The sequence below is a fragment of the Rhea americana genome, unplaced genomic scaffold (genome assembly GCF_003343005.1).
Source record: "Rhea americana isolate MKP2758 unplaced genomic scaffold, rheAme1 scaffold_363, whole genome shotgun sequence".
In the NCBI taxonomy this organism is placed as follows: domain Eukaryota; kingdom Metazoa; phylum Chordata; class Aves; order Rheiformes; family Rheidae; genus Rhea; species Rhea americana.
Window position 1 is genome coordinate 291,877 of NW_028186494.1, and position 19,415 is coordinate 311,291.

Here is a 19,415-nt window from a genome sequence, read left to right on the forward strand (position 1 = left end):
AGTGACTGGTAAGATGATCTTCTAGACACATATCTCAGAAACTTTTTAGTCAACTACCATGCAGCCAGTAGATTTAGGACCAATGATTAAATTACTGAGGACTTTTGTTTTGAAGTACATACTCCTCAATATATCTTTCAGGGCTAGCCATGTGCCTAGGGGTTTGTAACCAAACTGATTCTCTTTCTTGCTTTCAGAGGTCTCATTACAGGCTGCTGGCACCAGCAGCCAGCTCCCTGCTTATTTCGGATGACCACATCACTCAGCAGAGGCTGAACAGAGCAGACAAGTCAGTCAGTGAGCAGGTCACAAGAAATCAAAATGCRTGTTTCTTCCTTGAAGGTGAAGGATTTTATTTGTTACAAAACAGTGGAGTGCTATAATTCCTTTGAGCCTGGAAAGTTATCGGAGCTCAAGCAATTCTCTTCRTAGATATTGTTCATATGATCCAACGTCAGGCTTTGGAAGGCAGCAGGGCATAGTGTGGAGTTTTTGTAAGTTTTTCTGAGACACAGGCTACACAAAGAATCACCGCTTCAGATTCTCAGTCAGAGTAATTGATGTAGCACTCTTGGCTTTCTTACTATTCAGTCAGTAGATTTATGGCTAGTGATTTAATTGTGGAGGACTTTTGTTCTGTGCACATATTGTGGTTTATTCCTATAATTTGGTTGCCATTCTGCCAGAACTATTCTAAGAAAAATATTGTGTTTTTTCTCTTTCCTTCTAAATTGCTTCAGTTATTTTTTATCCTGAAAATGTTAATACATACTTACTAAATATGAGGCTCAGCTCCTCAAGTCAAAGGACGAGCTAAGGTCAATGGCGTTTGCACCAGTCGAGGATATAGCCCCTGACTTTTAAAAACAGACAAAAGGAAATGCCGTCCAAAGCTGACTTCTCTATTACAGTGCTCCAGCCTATGTGAAATGCTTTGAGGACATGATATTGAGATTTTTTTTTCCAAGAGGATCAAATGCAAGAAATAAATAGGCATGCAAAGTCTGCTTCCCAGGTTATTCGGGTTTCGGAGCTCTGTTGTGTCCTGCTGCAGAGTCTTTCCTTTTGCTTTGGTAAAACATCAGAGTGTAGAGGGTGACCCTGTGCACTTGTTTCAGATGAGTGTAAACAGAAGATGATATTGCTTGTCTGAATGAAGTGGACTATCCCATGGAGGAGAATAATAGCTGTCTCCTAGCACTGTTTTTTCTCAAAAAGACTAGTGAGAACTTGAAAGTTGAAAGACCCAAAGAAGAGGGTGAAAGTTGATTACTTTAAGGATTAAACTGTTACCCTGGTGAAGTCAGCAAATACTGTTTCTAAGCAATGATTTCAGTGTCTCTTGAGCACTATGAATCTGAACTGTGTGATTGGGAATGTATTTCTTACGATATAAATATAATTTTATTAGTTTTTTGAAAACATTTAGTGTTTTGAATTCAATAAAATACATTCTGGAGTGGTGGATAAAAATCAGCTCATGTAGATAATTTTATCTGCACATTTTTTAAAAAAAAATATGTGAAAGGCTAGAAGTACGCCATTTAAAAATTACAAAGCTCTTACATTTGCATTGAATTGCAAAGATTTTTGCTAAACATGTACTTGCACTTGGTGTTGATTTTTCCCACTTACCCTTCCTTGAAATACCAGGGAAGAGGCAGAGGAAAGCACTGCTGCTTTGGTAYGGTCTAGCAAGGTAGAAAGCTATTTTCCAGGGAGGCTTGCTTATTATTTCATCAAGAAAGTAGGTAGATCTTAAAGGTTGCCCAGATGGTTTATATATTACTATAATAATCTTGTTCATAGAAACTCTCACAAAGAAAATAATTAATCATAAACATACAGTGATCCCCCTAAAGCAGCGACTGTTTTAAGTCGAAATCCCATAATGGCTATGACCTTTAACCCTGATGTAACTGTTTCTATCCTAGCTACTAAAGTGGCCGCTCATGAAAGGCCGTCAAATACAGAAGTAAATGCAAAGGTTAACAAAGTTAGTGGACCAAACAAACTTGATACTGAGAATGAACTTTCACATGCAGCAAGAAAATAAACATCACTCTCCCAGACTGATCTACATAGGAGGTTTGAGATGCCAAAATATTAACTGTTATTAAGCGCATAATCTCTATTTTACAGATAAGTGTTTACTCTGGGGGTTACCATCCTTTCAAATTGATAAAAAGTCTTCAGACAATTAAAAAAAAAAAGTTCATGCACTAATGTGTTTTCAGCGAGATAATTTTTGCTCCAAACTCTGAGACAGCATTGATAATTAGTTTGGGGTAGAGCGAGTCTGCATTGGTAGGTATAATTCCTAAGTAGTTTTTTGAGAGGCCCAATTATTAACACATCATTCCAAACACATCATTTTAAAATGCCCCTTCCATGGTCTTTGCATCACATCATGCTTCAGGAGTCTGATTTGTTAAGGGATGGCTATTCTTTTCAAATCTTCTATTTCCACGGATGTGGAAAACGTAAGCTACAACTTTACTGCATTGTCTGCTGTGGCAGCCTGTTTTGCTTCAGGAACAGAGACTACTATGTAATGTGTTGCTAGCTGAATTCAGAAGGACGGGATTTGTTCAGTTACTAAGTGCCAAGAAAGCTGGTGAAGAAATAGACTTACTCAAGTCTGGCATATGGTAGTCTGCATATGCATGAATAGCTAGAGAAGATAGCCTTCACTTTTACAARCAGCAGCATATGCAGTCTTCAGGGGGTGCAAAAGAAGCCATTTCTACATATACGGCAGTATAGGGTTCTATATCCAAAACTTGCAGACCTGGCTGGTGCTGTCAGAGGAGACATCTACCAGCACTGGGATGTCCATGGCAGATTGGTGCTGTCATGACCCCAGCTGTCCACATCACCCTTTGGTGGGATCCAGTTTTCTCACTGAGCTCAGCAGAGCTGCCTCMACTTAGACCCACTCCCTCCTTGAAAAGCAAGATTCTGCCTCCTTACTCTGAACAGGTTGTTAGCATTATGAGGAAAGTTTCCTTTCCCCCGTCATGATCCTGTGAACATGCATAAGGCTGTCATAAAGCTAGTCCCAAATGGGAGAACAGAAAAGGCAAGCCCTTTTTACAAGTTTTGTAAAGAAAAACAAAAGCTTTCCCATTAATTCAATCAACTCGGTATCTTGAACCCCAGTCAGAAAAGGACATTTTTGGGTCACCATGGAATAAATAATTCAATGATGAAAAGAGAAAGAAAGGTCTGACTATATATAGAACTTGACAGTTGGGGAAACTATTTCCCTGGTCTATAAAGTCATTTTTCAGGTAGATCAAAAAGAGTTATTTAGTTCTACACAATTTCCAGTTTTAACAACATTAAATACCTTTTCTTCAGTTAGATATCAGTCTTTGAAGATTTTGAAATTGTTATTCCTGTGGGGAGGAGGATATTGAATAATTCCTACCAGTTATGAAACTCAATATTCTCCAGATGGTTATTGAACAAGCTTTTATACACCATTGTAAAATGGGTTTAAAATATCCTGTGCTGTGATAAACAAGTCACATGGCTACTGCATACAAGTTTGACTTCTTTTTCAACTAGATGACCTTATTAAAACCATAAACAAAAACGGTACCTAAAGGCTGGCTTTAAAGCAGCAACTATAAATCTTAAATTTATTGTGGTACTGTTTCTGTTATTTGCACTAAAAAGAGAAAAAATCTATAAAGGCTATTCTGGGTATGAAATTATGCCTTTAATACTGGATTAGTTAAAAGGATATATTTCCACATGGCAAGTCCTCTAACTGTTCCTTCAAACAAGTTAACAAAATTATATGCCTTCACAAGTTAAGCAGTGTCAGGTCATATTAGAACTTGAACAGGCGAATGTGAAGGAGTAAAATTCTGCAATAAGGAGGAGTATTTTGGGGTCAATTTTCTGCCTTCTCTTTCAGGAACAAACCTGTGCCTGAAATGATCCTAAGCACTAGTCTCCATGAAACTCCCACYTTCTTCCATGCATTGTTAGCGCTTCAGTGGTCCATAAGAGCTCCAACGAAGACTCAACAACCTGTGCAATGTGAACAAATAGTCCCTGCGTGGCAGATCTTGSCATGTACCTGGACAAGGCAAAAGGAGTCTGGCTGTTGCAGGTGGCCAAGGCTGTTTGGCCAGGCTGGCCCRGTGCGAGGAGGGAAGTGGCGTTTCTCACCCGCCTGGCTGCTAACGCTCTCGCCAACACCTTCTGCCGTCAGCAGCCGAGCGGCTGGGCCTCTCCAGACCTGGTGCCGATCCCCTGCTCTGTCATCACTTTTCCCATTTTACTGACAGAGACTGAAGGACAAAGCTAGTCAAMCAAACCTGAAACAGAGGAGTTCCATGGAGAAGAAAAATTATACTTAAAGCCTCTGCCCTCTTACCGGTGGTTACACTACACAATTTGCTGTGCTGGAGGAGAATAACAGCAGACACCTCTTGCTGCTTGTCTTCTGTATAATAAAAACRTTCCTACCTAAATTCATTTTTCTGTATTTTTCATCTTTGTCTCTGGCATGGTGCTTCTGTAAATTTCCCACCAAAAGTGGCTGCATTTCAAAATGACTAAACCATCCACTCACGGTTTGGGTACTATGGAGAAGTCTCAGTTTACAAAATTAATCATCTTTATTCCAATAAGCACAACTCAAGTTAGGTATTCTTTGCCACTATTAAACACACAAGTGTTTGTGGATTTCCTTTTCTGGTCAGGGGCTACAAAGGTAAGATGTATGGGAAAAAAGAATGTGTAAGAACAGGGTATTTTAAGCACCGAGAATAATTTYGGGGCATTTTCCTGATGATGAATGAAGCTTTGGCATTTCCTTTCATGGGAACCACTACTCTTCTCTCTTGCTTTTCCATTACATGTAGCTTATGACAGTGAAAAGATTAGAGACCAACATTAACAAAAGCAGCTTCAGTACAAAGTGTTGTGATGAGAAATGCATATTCAGGGTTTGTATTTCTTTAAGAAATATGTTTTCATGAAAGGGAAAGAGGAAGGCACATGAAGTGGTTGAATCTGGTATTGCACTTAAAATGAGGCTGTAGGGTTTTTTTTTTAAGTCACTTTATTTATTCCTCTTCTGCATATATGCCAGTTATGGCATAAATTATCTCAGATATCAAGACATTTTTAAAAAACTTAGTTAGTGTGCCTGGGTTTCGGAGGTTCAATTTAATATTGCTAAAAGTCTTAGTAAAAACCTCAGGATTAGCAGTGCGTTTGAACACCTGCAAAGTTCATTTAATGACTGGAATAGCAAATGTTGCAAAATTCAAAATATATTTTACATATCTACTGCTTATATATTAACCACAGCTGCTTAACACTGTTCAAGAGGCTTGGAATGTACATATCTTATATATCCCAAGGAATAGCTATGATTGATGTCCTTTCATGTCAACCATTTTGATTTGCTGAAAGACACAACCAAAAATACAGCAGAAGAAGGCACGCTTGGGAAGACCTGCCAGGCCAGCAAACTGCTTCATAAAAAAAAAAAAAAAAAAAAAAAAAAAGCAAATTTGGTATGCTTTTGAATCCCAATTGTATTCAATTGGGAATTGAGAGGGGGGAAAAAAGAGAAGATAAAAAGAATAAATTAATAAAGGCAGCAAAAATGAGAGAAAATGGTTTATTATTTTACTGAATATATTCACACTGATGATTTATTCTATCATTCAGCTGTATGGAAGTCTAACAGATGCTTCATACACAGCAATGAATATTTGATGTACAGGTATTTTATTGTCCTTCCACAGCCAGATTTCTCAATGGATCATTCACAAATGTTTCAGTGAAGCACACTTTTCTATTATTATTGGCACTGATAATATCATTTTCCGTAATATACTCAATGATTAAGCCAGATCCACTACATTCACTTTTCTTTCTCATTCTGAGGAACTTGTTCTCCTCATATTTATACTACCTACGACTCCTACAGATCAATGCATTTCACTCTAGCTTTCTTGATTTATTTGGGGAAAGAARTAAAACCTTCTGTTCTATTATTTCCAAGCATTTTTTTTTCAGTACTGGTAGAGATTTTTGTTTGGTGTTCAGCCAGTTCTAGCTCTAACCAAAAATACCACTATGCACAAATTCTTTAACATTGAATTTTCTAGGAACTTTAGCCTTCCTCCTTTAATASTTATTGGAGTAAGAGACAGAGGTGAAAGGCCTGCAACGTAAACATGTGCTGCTCTTCCCTTTTCRTTCACAGAAGCAGCTTTCCAAATTCATTGCTAATTAATAAATGCTGTAGAAGTTCACCTGAATTTACTGGCAACTGGCATACATACCTTGAMAGAGAAAGCCTATACATCTTGTGATGCAAATCATCCAGTCATCACTTAGAGGAAGCATGCATAAAAAATGATGAATATGAATGAGTAGCAGAAAGCCGGAAGTACTTTATGTGATCTTTATCACCTAAGATACCTCTAGTGTGGAGGATGTTTTAAGTTGTTTTGATGTCCCTTCAGCCTAAGTAGGACTTGAGATAAAAACCTTCATCTCTCTCCATGTCGACTCAGAATACTACATTCCATTTTAATGCGCATGGGTACCTTCATTCATTCATAAGGACTTGTTTTTTGAGGCAGCATGTTGCGAAATGCAGTCATGCACTGCAAAAGGTCTAGACATTTCAAAACTCAGCTCCCCAGCAGCTTAGCAACACAGGTGGCTTATCCCCACATGCCATTCACTGGTTTTCCTGTTGAATATAATCTTCAGATCAATGCTTATTATTCTGATATTCAAAACTTAGTATGAATTTGGCTGGAGTTATATAACAGATCAACACTTCCCTTGAGAACGTGACTTCTCACCAACAGCTACGTTGTTCTGGAACAATTAAGTTGTTCACATTCCAGAGAGGTGTTTGAATGCAAATGCTAGGGGAAAAAAAAGACAGTTCAGAGCAAAATGCAAAAAATATCTGTGTGATGTAGTTTTGCTCAGTAAAATCTGGATTGCACAAAGTATTGAGTAATTTGGCTTGAAGTATTGAGAAGTATAGCCAAAACTTTTTAAATATAAGTATATAGCTTTACTTCAAACATGCCACTCAAGTATGCGCTTAATTACTTTTTCCATTTTTTTTTGCCAGCATCTTGAAGAATCAAGTTTTATATTCTTATTTTATATATATAAATATGCAGATGTCGAACATATCCATTTAACTTAAAGAACAACCAAGCCTTTGGGGGAGGAAAAAAGGATATACATGACTATTTTATATTTTTCATTGTTATTTTAATAAACTTTGGATAGCGATAGATAACTGTTGTTTACTTTTTCTTTTCAAATTTTATAGTTGTTTTCTTTTGTGTAATAAGGTAACTTAATAACATATCAATGGTTTTCTAATTTTTTTCACAACATATATGTACAGAAAATTAATACTTTCCATATGTTTATGCAAGGTCAATATATGTTTTCAAGTGTGAGAATTTCAGCTGTATTAATTAGTAATGTATACTCTTAGAAAAAATACAGTAATAAAGCATAAGTAGTATATTAATAATCATTGAAAGCAGCAAGTCTAAATTCCTGCCTAAGCTAACATATTTTCACTATTCCTGTTTCCTCTGATTGAGCTAYAGCACGCTGTCTAAGTAGAGCTTTTGTTGCCTTTACTCATATCAATGACACTCATGGAATCTGTCTTTTTTGGCCCTAAATATGATACACGTGTCTAAAAGATCAAGGGAATCATTTAGAGCAGCAAGTTACTCTTGGTGATTTAGTTTGAAATCAGGTATACGACTATTAAATTATATGTTAACAGTAATCAGGTTATTCCCTCACTTTCAGGGCTTGAGTGCATTAGTGAACACTTTTTGTATGTAATTGTCTTATTTTATTTTGAAGTTCAGTCTTTGCTAAGCTCTACTGGGCTGAAATCCCCAYCAGCCAGCTTCCAGATAAAAACGTGCAAATGCCACAATCTGGAACTAATTGTCCAGACACCATCTGGAGGTGCTGCTCCTCAGTAGAAGCTGCTGTAATCCCGTGGCTCTCAGAGTAAGAGTGGCATTTTACCATATCCTTAAGCTCTCAAAATATTTCAAAAATGTTTCAAACTATTCATTTCTGAATATTTCTGCCAGCTGGAGGCACTGAGAAGGTCACAATGCCTATAAATGCTTGCATGTCAATGTGCAGTATAACCTATCTCGGGCTGTCCAGTATCGTCCAAAACGTGAAGTTGGACAGGGCACTGGACAGCCCTACGGGAACGGGAGCAGTGTAGGAGAAATCTCCAGAATCTAGCTGCAGAGTTGTTCCAGGAAGTTCCTTYTTTCAACCTATTTTTAGCGCTTCTTGGTCTCAGGCAAAATGTGGCAGTTCTGAGAGTGGCTGATCCTCCCACAAGAACGCAACCCTAACTACATCCTGTATTACTATATGCAAGGAACCCACACAAAAATGGTACTCTTCTCCAAATCCTGGATTTCCGCTTCATTCAACAGACCATTAATTTTTCTTCAATAAAACCCTTTATAGGAATGGGTTGGGCCATTAACAAATACCTTACATTACAGGTTTCCAACTTCAACTGTTTCAGTTACTTAAGGATTATGATGAGAAAGCAGCTAAGGACCATCAATGGAAAACTTAGGAAGAAAATGAGGACCTCAGGATTTCTTGCATTATGTTTCGGTTCAGGGATTGATTGCTTTGGAGAGAAAACTATTTGAGCCAGGAAGATATGGTCTTTTCTCCCCAGCACCTCAATAACACATAACAATTTGTAGCTTTTCTAAGGATTACCTAGGTCCCTATTGAACTCRCAGACTGCTTATTATTTCCGAGTGGAACATACAGATCTTAAGCCAGTGCCCACCAAAATCAAACCCACCGAAAAGCTTTGCATTTCCTTTAATAGGTTTTTGACTGGCCCCTTAATGGTCAGAGGAAAAGTCTTTTCTGTTGTACCATCTACTCAGATTTCAATTTCTGACTGCTTTAAACTCACTCAGAGAGAATTTTACAACAGAGCTATACAGTGAGAAATTCTTTTCAGTGAGAAATAACTCCAACCCAAAAACATAACCTACAGCCATTTCAGTGTCTGGTCAATCTAAAATAGGAAAAAAAATAACAAAAATGCCTCTCTATATGGATTTCTCAGATTTAAAAATGCCAGAATCATTTGCTTCCAGACTTTCAGGAACTCAAAATGGAACACTACAGTCTAAAAAGTGAATTTCTAGGAAGTTTTGTCCATTGGAAAATTGGCTTTTACAACAGAAATAATTTTCTAAATAATGATAGCAGCTGCTACTTATGTTGCTTCCCTAATAATAAAAAAAAATGTTTWAAGAGCACTTAACCATGATTAAACATGAAAATGTTTCAGCTAAAAAAAAAAGAAACTAATTTTATTAAGATTCCCTTTTCCCCTGGCTGCGTTTGTATAATTAAATCTTTCCACAAAGAAATGTCTTAGAAGAGTTTTGTGGTTGTTTATTTAAACTCTTTACTGTTTCATTTGTTCCATCTACATGCTATCAGGTCAAATGCTGCTCTGGTCATGAAGGTTTAAATCTAGAATTACTATATTGATATCAGCCACATTAAAGCCTGCTCCAGAGACTAGAGAAAACACTGAGATCTCTTCACGAGGGCTAGGCAAAGGCCCTGTYGACATTGACACCAATGTCAAACAAAAGTTGTCTTTCTTGTTATTGCTTGATCACTTATGAATGGATTTATTGTCATTATCGCATTGACAGTAGTCACTACTCCATTAGCCACATTGCAGTGTTTTCATACTGATAAAATTTCTCCTGCTTCCTCCAAAGCCCTTCTCTGTTTTTATGGCAGTCAACTTTCTTATCCTACGTTCTCATGGCAATTAATCTCATTCAACAGCAACCCCACCTGTAAGAACCTCCAGACTGAACATAAATCTAAAACTCTACATAGAAAAAAAGTGAATTTGAAATCTCTAAGGACTTTTAAATTATTCTTGAGATAAATGACATTCAAATGAAACACTGAAAGTTTAACTAAATAAATAAATGAAATTTCCTGAAAATATTTTAAAAAGTTTTGTAAGTACTACAAGATTGGCACTATTTAATCTATTTCAGTACTTAGTAGCTAATGCTTATGCACACTCAGATTCTCAGTCCCATTACTGTCATAATGCTATAATCATGAACTAAACGTTATTATTTTTATTTTRTTATGAACAAAATACGTGAAAAAGAAAAAGTAGTCTGTCACTCATCAAATTTTCTAGATGTAAAAGTAGACAACTTTCCCTTCGACTGTTTAGAAGTAAGAACAATCTTTAACACAGATATACAGATACACAATCTTTAATACAGATAGGAAGAAAGAAAGAGAGAAAGGAGGGAAGGAGGGAAGGAAGATGGAAAAGAAGAAAGGAAGGAAGAAAACAAGCAAGCGGGAGGATTATGGCTCTCTTGACAAAATCCTCTTGCTTGCTTGCTTGCTTGCTTCCTTCTTTCCTGTCTTCTTTCCCTCTTTCCTTCCTTTCTCTCTTCTCTTCTTTTCTTTTTCTTTCTTGATTTCTTTCTACTTTTCTTTCTTGCTTTTTTCTTGCTTTCTTTCATTTGCTTTTTTCTTCTTTTTCTTTCTTTTCTCTTTTCTTTCTTTCTTACTTGCTTACCTTTTCTTTCTCCTTTTTTGCTTTCTTTCTCTCTTCTCTTTCTTTCTCACTTTCTTTCTCTCTTTCTTTCTTTTCCCATTCTTATATTCTTTCTTTCTTTTTCTTACTTAATTTATTTTTTCTCTCTCTTCCTGCCTTCCCTCCTTCCTTGTTCCCATTTATTTTTTCATTTTAATTCTTTCATTCATTCTTTTCTTGTGCTCTTTCTTACTTGCTTCTTTTTCTTTCTCCTTTCTTTTTTTCTTCTTCCTTCCCTCCCTCCTTTTCTCTTTCTTTCTTTCTCCTTCTCCTTCTCCTTCACTCATTCTTTCCTTCTTACATGTTCTTTCCTAATTTATTAATTTCATTCTCTCTCTACCTCACTTCCATTTGTTCTTTCATATTTTCTCTTTTTCTATTCTTGCTTTTCTTTTTTCCCTGTTTTCTCTCTTTCTTACTTTCTCTGTTTCTTTCATTCTCTTCTCTCTATGCTACCCTGCTCTCCTTTCCCTTTCTCTTTTCCCTTCTCTTCCCCTTCCCGTTCCCCATTCCCTTCCCCTCCTTTCTCCAGCACATTCAAGGGGAAAGTCAGGTAAAGAATTTACCACTTCTACTGTGAGCAATAAAAGACTTCCCACTTACATGGCCTGAAGGCCTGGAACAGTTTGTGTTTACTCATTATTTCACTTCTTCTGGCATCCTCAGCTTTTCATTTAACGTGTTCACCTTGGTTTTTTTTATCTGTGCTATCTCATGACTGCTATACTCTCCTTTCCTTTGGAATGCCGGAAGACTTCTCTAATGCCTAGTGCTAGAGCCTGGAGTTTTTCTCATTTCCCTATTTTAGGTTTGGATGCATTGAAACATTCAGAAAGAAAGACCTTACCTTTACTTTTTTGGATTTAAATGTATTTAAGTATTTGCTTAAAAAGAAACAGATAGTAACTCAGAATCCTTCTTCTTTCCAACATGTTCTTGGGATGGGCTAATCCCACYGGTTCATCAGTCCTAAAACAGAGGTCACCAAAACAAAACAAAACAAACACAAAAAGAAACACCCCCAAAGAATTTCTATTATAAAAGTCAAATAGAAAACTGAGACCTTTTAAGGTCTTATTTCATAACAAGAAGAGCATTTCAATGGGACCTTGAATTTAGCTAGACTCTATTTGGCAAAATACCCACTGCTTCATTCTGTTCAAACATTTTTCAAAGTGAGCTGGTTTGTAAGGCTAATAGAGCAAGGGCTTACTAGAAACACACATTCTGTTATACGATTTTCACTTTAACTGTTCCTATTAAGTGCACATTATGTTCTTTTCCCTTACTGAACACAGACCACACAGGGAATATTCTCAGGGGATTCACTGCTATGTACTTGGCTCCCAAGATTAGCTATGCTGTCTATGAGCAAGCTGCAGCAGAGGCAAGAGTTGTATGAGGTTCCATTTGTGCTCTCTGCCTTTTATTAAGATTCTGTATGGCAACCGGAGTCAGTGGATAGCAATTTTGCATCCACAGCACATTTTTTCAAAGACTAGATATGGTTCAGACCAAGGTATGGTAGAGGCTATATATAGCCTCTAGCAGGATTCATGTCTAAGAAGAGCTAGGCAAGTTAAGCCATATAAATGAAACAACATTGACATATAGTCTCAAGTACAGTTTCCAGAAACATTCATTAAAAGTTGCTGAAATCTTGAAGAAGTAAATCAAATTGAAAATTGCCTGTTCTGTTGTATTTCATTATGGACAAAACCTCTGATGGGCTTTGTTCGTTATGCCACAAAGGTTCATTATTTTTGCAGAGCAGTAGGCATGCGTTTTCTTCCCCAAGAACTTATTTTTTAGTCTCAGCATTTCCATTTTGACATTAGAAAAATATACAACCAAAATCTATAAGACTTTGATTAAATGTTGATACAGCTGATTCCAACACAGCCAAAGCCAGTGACCATACATGGAATCTAAACAACAGCTAGTAATTACAGTGTCAAAGGCATGTATACACTGTGTGTTATGTTTCATTGTCTGGCATGCAAATACAGACTTGGTTTCCTTTGCACTATTTCCAAAGTATAAAGAAAGCTAACCAGAGAGTTCTGTTTCGTTTACACAAAAGAACAAGGTTCAATCATGTTTGATAAGTTGCAAATTACTGGTAATACCACAAGTGTTGTTACAGCTGCTAAGAGTGGTCAGGGGGATGTACAAAATACAGCAATGGCATGAATCAAAAGAAAAAGTCTAAACAATTTTGAATGATAGTGTATAATACTTCTAACTTTAACTTAGTTCGAGGGCTTGTCAGCAGCATCTCAGGCAGTGGTGAGATACACAGAGTAAGTTGCCACGTATATATTCAGTGTTCTGTGCTCCAGCAGACTTCCCATTGCCTTTCCAAAACCAGTATTGATACTTTTAAGAGGCCCAATGGATGCAAAAAGGAGAGAAAGAAAAAGTAAAACTCCTGTGACACAGAGGACACCTGTACTTCTTTGACAAATGCAATAAAAAAGTCTTCAGCATAGCATTTTGCCTATGGAGAGTTTCATAGATGAATATATCTTTTTTGTTGTATATCTAAAATGATGTATTTATCATGCACTTCATCTGTTTGCTTTCTGCAGAACATGGATGTTGAAATCTTCATCTGGGCTGAAATGGGTCTCAGAAGAGGGGACTGGGAGGTTATATAAAAGGTGCATGCAACAGGAGTCCAAGATTTGCCCTTTCTAAATCTTCACACTTTCTTGAAACAGCAGATGAAGGTTCTCTTGCACAGCAAAACCCTGAAATAATTAATATATTGTTCTATTATATAGAGTGTATTCTTGGAAAAGCACTTTGGAGATAAAGTCACTGGAGTCTGGAAACCCCTTTAGGAATGCTGCTGCTCATGATGCAGAGGAACCACTGCTTTGTGGGCCACTTTGCCCATCTGTTTGCAGAGTGAATTAGCATCTCTGAGTATGTGAACTCCTTTTCTGAAATATTAGAAGGCTATGGGGTGGAAGCAATCACCAAGCCCATATTTAATTATGGAAAAGGAACCAGGTGCAAGATCTCCCTAGATATGCAATACTGTGCTGTTCTTCTTTTTTCTTTTTTCTTTTCTTTTCTTTTCTTTTTTTTTTTTTGGTCTTTTTCATACTGTATTTGAATAATTTATTATTAGGATTATATGTTATTTTGTGTTTTCTAAAATTCACAATAACACGAAGTTATCAACAAAGAAAAACATATGACTACATATATATGACTATATGACAATATGACTTCACCCAATGCTACAAAAAAAGAAAACATTCCAGGAAAAGTAAACATTAGTAAAAACAATGCAATACTGTCATATGTTCTGAGTATCATKAATATGTCCCCAGATCACAGCATATTATTCATCCTTCATTGATATCTAAAGGCAACTGGACTGGATCTGTATTTTGTTCATAGCTTGAAGTATATACGAGGTAGGCTTTTTAGATTTAAAAAATATTTTGGATTGTACATTTGTAAATCATTTTTCACTCTATACCTCTGTGTACATCCTGTATATTCACTGTATATGTCCACCCTAGGTTCACTGAAAACAAAAAGAAAATACACTAAGAATATTCTTGAAAAATGTATTTGTGGAAAATTGAAAGGGATTGAGAGATGAGAGAAGAAAGGAGGGAGAGAGATCTTGTGAAGGGGAAGACTGAAATGACTTCTGTCTTGATATATTGACATTCATACCAAATTCAACTCCTGTTTGCAAAGACTGAGCTCTGAACTGTGGATATTTCATGATTTTTAATGCAAGCTTAAGATCGAGGAAGCGGGTGGGTAAGTGATTCTGGGTTCAAAACATGTGAGGTTGGCAATATTGTGAATGCTACCCAAGAGTGCTGAGTACGATCAATACATCAGATGACTGTGACATTCCTAAATTCACAAATAACTACAACACACAGGACTCTACATTTTAAAGCAAACCATTTATGCTGTACTCCTGCCTCTTTAGTCAGGATATGCTTCACAATTAGAACAGCTTGCACTGGGTTAGCCCCCTGGGAAAGTTCTAATTTACAAAACCCTGTTTAGAAAAATCAAATCTATTTAAAGGCATTACATTATAAACATAAACTCCCTAATGAGCTGTAGTGAAATGGCTCTAGGCTATAACTTGTGAAGTTCAAATGATTTAGCCATTTTCTGCCATGTATTATTTTCATTTAATCTGCATCACAAGGACTGTAAAGAGTCCAGCTGTTCAAAATGAGTCTTAAAGTTTCCAGCCAAATGCAAAGGCTTGTCCAATTGTTTCTCTTTTTACAGTGTTTGGTTAAAGACACATTAATTTATAGATCAAATGCTTCCTAAGTTTTGTTTTTWAAAAAGTCAACATTTCTAGTAGAAATGCAGACGCCAAAAAGATTATACTTTAAAAAATAGCCAATTAGGGGTATCAGTATCACCAGAAAAAAAAAGACAGGAAAGAAGGAGAGAAGGAAGGAAGAAAAAATCCACATAACATTCACCTGAATGAGTACCGGTACAGCAGAGCGGGCTGTGCTTTTAAGTTTATACTTTCACCTCTTTCGGCACACAGTCACTGACCAAGAATATAATCTGGGGACGTGATTATCCTTTCTCCTACCTACTCATATATCTCTTGGCTGCTGCAGAGTTCCTTCTTGCCCACAGTGATCTAAGAGGGTAATCAGCTCCTAGAAGTTTCCAGGAAATATGGTCTCTGCGTACAGCAATTAGGTCCTACTGTGCTGAGCTCTCTTCTTGGAGGAGGTTAGAGAAGTCCCATCATCATCTCTGTTTAGAAGCAGGGCTAGAGAAAGCGATGAAGAATACACAGATATTACTAGAGGAAACACAACATTCTGTGGAGAAGACACATCAGTCTCTTATTGACTAACAGGCATTTCCTACTATTCTTCCAGAAGGGAACTTTCTCCTGTTAAACACAGACCTTGATTTGCCTCGTTAGCTTTAAGTAATGGAAATATCCACTTTTGAGAGATTTATTGCCTAATTCTAGAATGAAAAGGTAGAATATAATATCAGCACTTGGTACCGTTGATTACCTGCTCTTTTCAACACTTCTAGTATCTAGAAAATGCAAGTTTGTATCTCTTACAGGATCTGGACTCTGCTCTGGTCAAAAACATATGACATATTTAAATATTAAAAAAATAATATTCTGAAATGTGTGAATGGTAAAATCACAACTTCCATGTAGTAATGGAGGATAAATAAAAAAAAAAGAGGAAAAAGAAAAAGAAAAAACAAAACAAAAAAGAAATGGTATTAATTAAAATGGAGGAGGTAGATTATATTCATTAAACTGCTTTCCATTTAAAAAATAATTATTATAGAAACACCATATATCAGTGGGTTTTAGAATGCCCTTATCAAAGATAGGTACGAGGATAAAATTCTGATATTTTCTTTTAACTTATTTTTGCTTTGCACAAATATTTCCTCTACTTACAGTGGGGCATTGTACTGGCACTGGTAACATATATTTAGATGGTAAGATGGACAGGAGAAAATACGTCATTTAAAGAGGACATGGGGTAAATAGGGTTATCCTAGTTTTCAACTCAGTCGAAAATCTTGTACCAAGACTTCGTGGTGATGGTAGATGTAACTGTACTGGTGCTTAAACTGCATAARGATTATTTTACGTTGCCAGAGTGGCGTAAGAGGGTGATCCATGAATGAGGATCAGATCCAAGATATACTGAAATATGTATTCTTTACAAAAGAAATTAACTCATTTCCCTGATCTTCACATATTTTCTTTGGTTGTTTGCCTACAATTTCATCACGCAGCAAGCACATGTAAAAGCTATTCAGTTCTGTGACACAAATTCTAATGCTGAATAGACCACAAATATAAATGATTTTGGTGGTCCATCACAGTCCTTGAAGGAAAAAAGATACAGAAAAGAATCAAAAAAAATTAATCAAAAAATTGTCACATAGTTCCAAAAAAAGTGCACTTTTGGTTTTGAGACTGGCAGGCGTATTATATACCATACTGAAGAGAGGGCCRGATCCTTGGCTGTAGCCCAAAAGCACTCAGTACAGTTCCAGCTGCAGGGCACAAAAGTGGCTTTAAGCCAAGCTTGCACTCCCCCTCCACTAATACCCAGTGCACTGCTCTAAAAATTTGTCTCTGGGTATAATTTAAAATAGTCTGAGGAGACAGGCCTGAGCCTAAGGATGAGTTTTGCATAAGAAAATCCCAGGCACAGTCTATACTTCAGTTGCAAGAGGTAGCTTTGAAATCACTTTATTGCATCGTGAATACAGTAGCACTGTAGCATTTGGAACAACCTCTTCCATAATGATTTAAAAATTGAGGATTCCTCTAACCACTCCTCCAGTAACTTGCCAAGAAGGAATTATCACAGCTCTACAAGGACAGAGAAGCACAAAGGTACTTTAGTGTACTTGAGGTTCAGACATGAGGTCTAGACATTAGGGAGGCTGGATATTACATGATTCTCCTGCCAGCATGATTAATTTATTGCTTTCAAGAGGATGATATTCACACTTACCAAGGCAAAATTGGACTATATACTTCACTACAGTATTGCACCAAAATACACAAGCTAATTTTAATGAGCTTGCTTGAGTATATAAACAAAACTTGGTGTCTTTTAATTATCAGACCTGGCTTTTCCTGTAAAAAATTCATCTATGCTGTGTTCTACCGCTGCTGGTACTTGAGACAGCTATAGTGTTATGTAATATAGCTCAGACAATAAGAACTTCTGAGACCTGTTTCCACCATAGCTCCACTGAAGTAAATTAAGAATTGAAATCCTTGGCTTATGAGCTCAGCTACAGTGATTTGACCAGGCAATTAGTCTTTAATTCTATTTATTTGGTTAGAATCAGGGAGTGCTAATGAGATTATAGCTTGGGGATTAGGAAATGCCTTTTCAGAAAGGTATTCTGAACTGAAGCAAGAGAACTGAGATGCTAACTATACACAGTCCCAGCAGAACATGCTGACAAATTCTATCAGTTTAATGAACTGCGGATCACTCGAGGTTTGCTCAAGATAACATTGGGCAATAGCAGTGGCCATTGTAAAAACAATAGATATAATAAAACATGGCAAGGAATTGTTCTCTAATTTGTGTTGCTGTGCAGTTACAAAAATGTTAATTCTGTCCTCAAATGCACACACAGAAACAAATGTTAATCATAGACACTTTTTGGTTGTCTTTCTATGTTATTACACTGCCTGTTGTTTCTTTTTTCCTGTAATTCAACAAATTTAACTTCACCTTTCAGGAAAAAAAAAAAAAAAAAAAAGTCAGAGATGCTGCTTTTCATTTCCTACCAGGTCTACTGTTTGGAACTCCAAAGAGTGTCGCTCATTCTGTTGTCATAGTTGACCATGAGACACAGTTATAGATCCATCTTCTGGATGTTTATCTAGTTACATAGATTAGAAATGACTAATAATTATAAAAAAGAAGAAAAATCAAGATATCATGACCATCTTCTCCGGCATAAATGGTTTTGGAACTAGGGAGAACGGGGATTTTGATGTTGCATTTGGGTAAACACTGGAACTGAGAACCAACAATTAAAAAGACAAGTGAATTGCATTGGTTTTTAATAGTTGAGAAGCTTGTTTCTGAATGGTGGAAATGAGTATGCACTTCCAATACTTCTAGGAATGAAGAGCAAACTCAATAGCACTTAGCCATATTGATACTTTAGGGTATGAAAAGGCACTGTATCCAAGCATAGATATGTTTCCTGTGATAAATGTTGTGCCTAATGAGTAAGAACTTTTATGAAACAATGTACCAGAATAATGAAAATCACTGCAAAATTTTCCTTGAGAAAACATTTATGCAGTTCAAACAAGATCACACAACATGATTTACCCAGGTCACTGGAGGTTATAAGTAAAATAACCTCTTCCCTCCCCTGCTGCTAGCTCTGACTAAGGCAGCATGTACTTGAATTATTTCAATGGCTATCACTATTGTCATCCTCTAAAATGTGATGGGAGAGCAACTGCACTACAGCTTCCTCTGGCCCTGACCTCAGAAGAAGCACTGTGGTTTGTGGAGCTATTTCTTTGATAATACCTTAAGCTCTGAGGTGACTCAACTAAGTAATTTATTGTTTTTCAGGCTGGTCCTTTCACTCTCATTTGTCATTGCATTTTGTGGGAAGAACCTGGTGAAGAATAACTCCATCCACCAGTACCTGCTGGAGGCCAACCTGCTGGAAAGCAGCTTTGTAGAAAAGAACTTAGAGGTCCTGGGGGACAGCAATACGGACGTGAGCTAGCAATATGTCCTTTCAGCAAAGACAATCAACAACATACTGGGCTGCATTAGGAAAAGCATTGCTAGCAGGTAAAGGGAGGGGATCCTTCTCCTCTGCTCGGCACTTGAGAGGCCACATCCAGAGCATGTGTTCAGTTTTTGGCTCTGTAGTATGAGAGACATAGACTTACTGCAGTGACTCCAGCAAAGGGCCACTAAGATGATTAAGGGACTAGAGCATCTGTGATATGAGGAAAGACTCAGAGAGCTGATCTTCAGCCTGAAGAAGAGAAGGCTTGGGGGATTTTATCAATGTATATAAATGTCTGAAGTGAGTATAGATAAAGAGGATGGAACCAAAGTCTTTTCATTGGTGCCCAGTGACTGGATGAGAGGCAATGGGCACAAATTGAAACACAGGAAGTTCTGTCTGAACAGCCTTTCTTTTCTTTTCTTTTTTT

The 19,415-nt window shown here is 37.0% G+C and overlaps 1 long non-coding RNA gene across 5 annotated transcripts in view; it reads right to left on the reverse strand.

Annotated features, from left to right (window-relative positions):
• Positions 1-5,666: 5,666 nt before the first annotated feature.
• Positions 5,667-19,415, reverse strand: part of LOC146591690 (uncharacterized) — a 73,292-nt gene continuing 59,543 nt past the window's right edge. For 4 of the 5 annotated variants that reach the window (XR_014896755.1, XR_014896754.1, XR_014896756.1 and 1 more), the window contains exon 4: positions 15,091-15,476. This is a non-coding gene — a long non-coding RNA (uncharacterized LOC146591690). Of the gene's footprint in view, positions 13,441-15,090; positions 15,477-19,415 lie in introns of those variants that run through there. The other variant, XR_014896753.1, reaches the window with a different exon arrangement.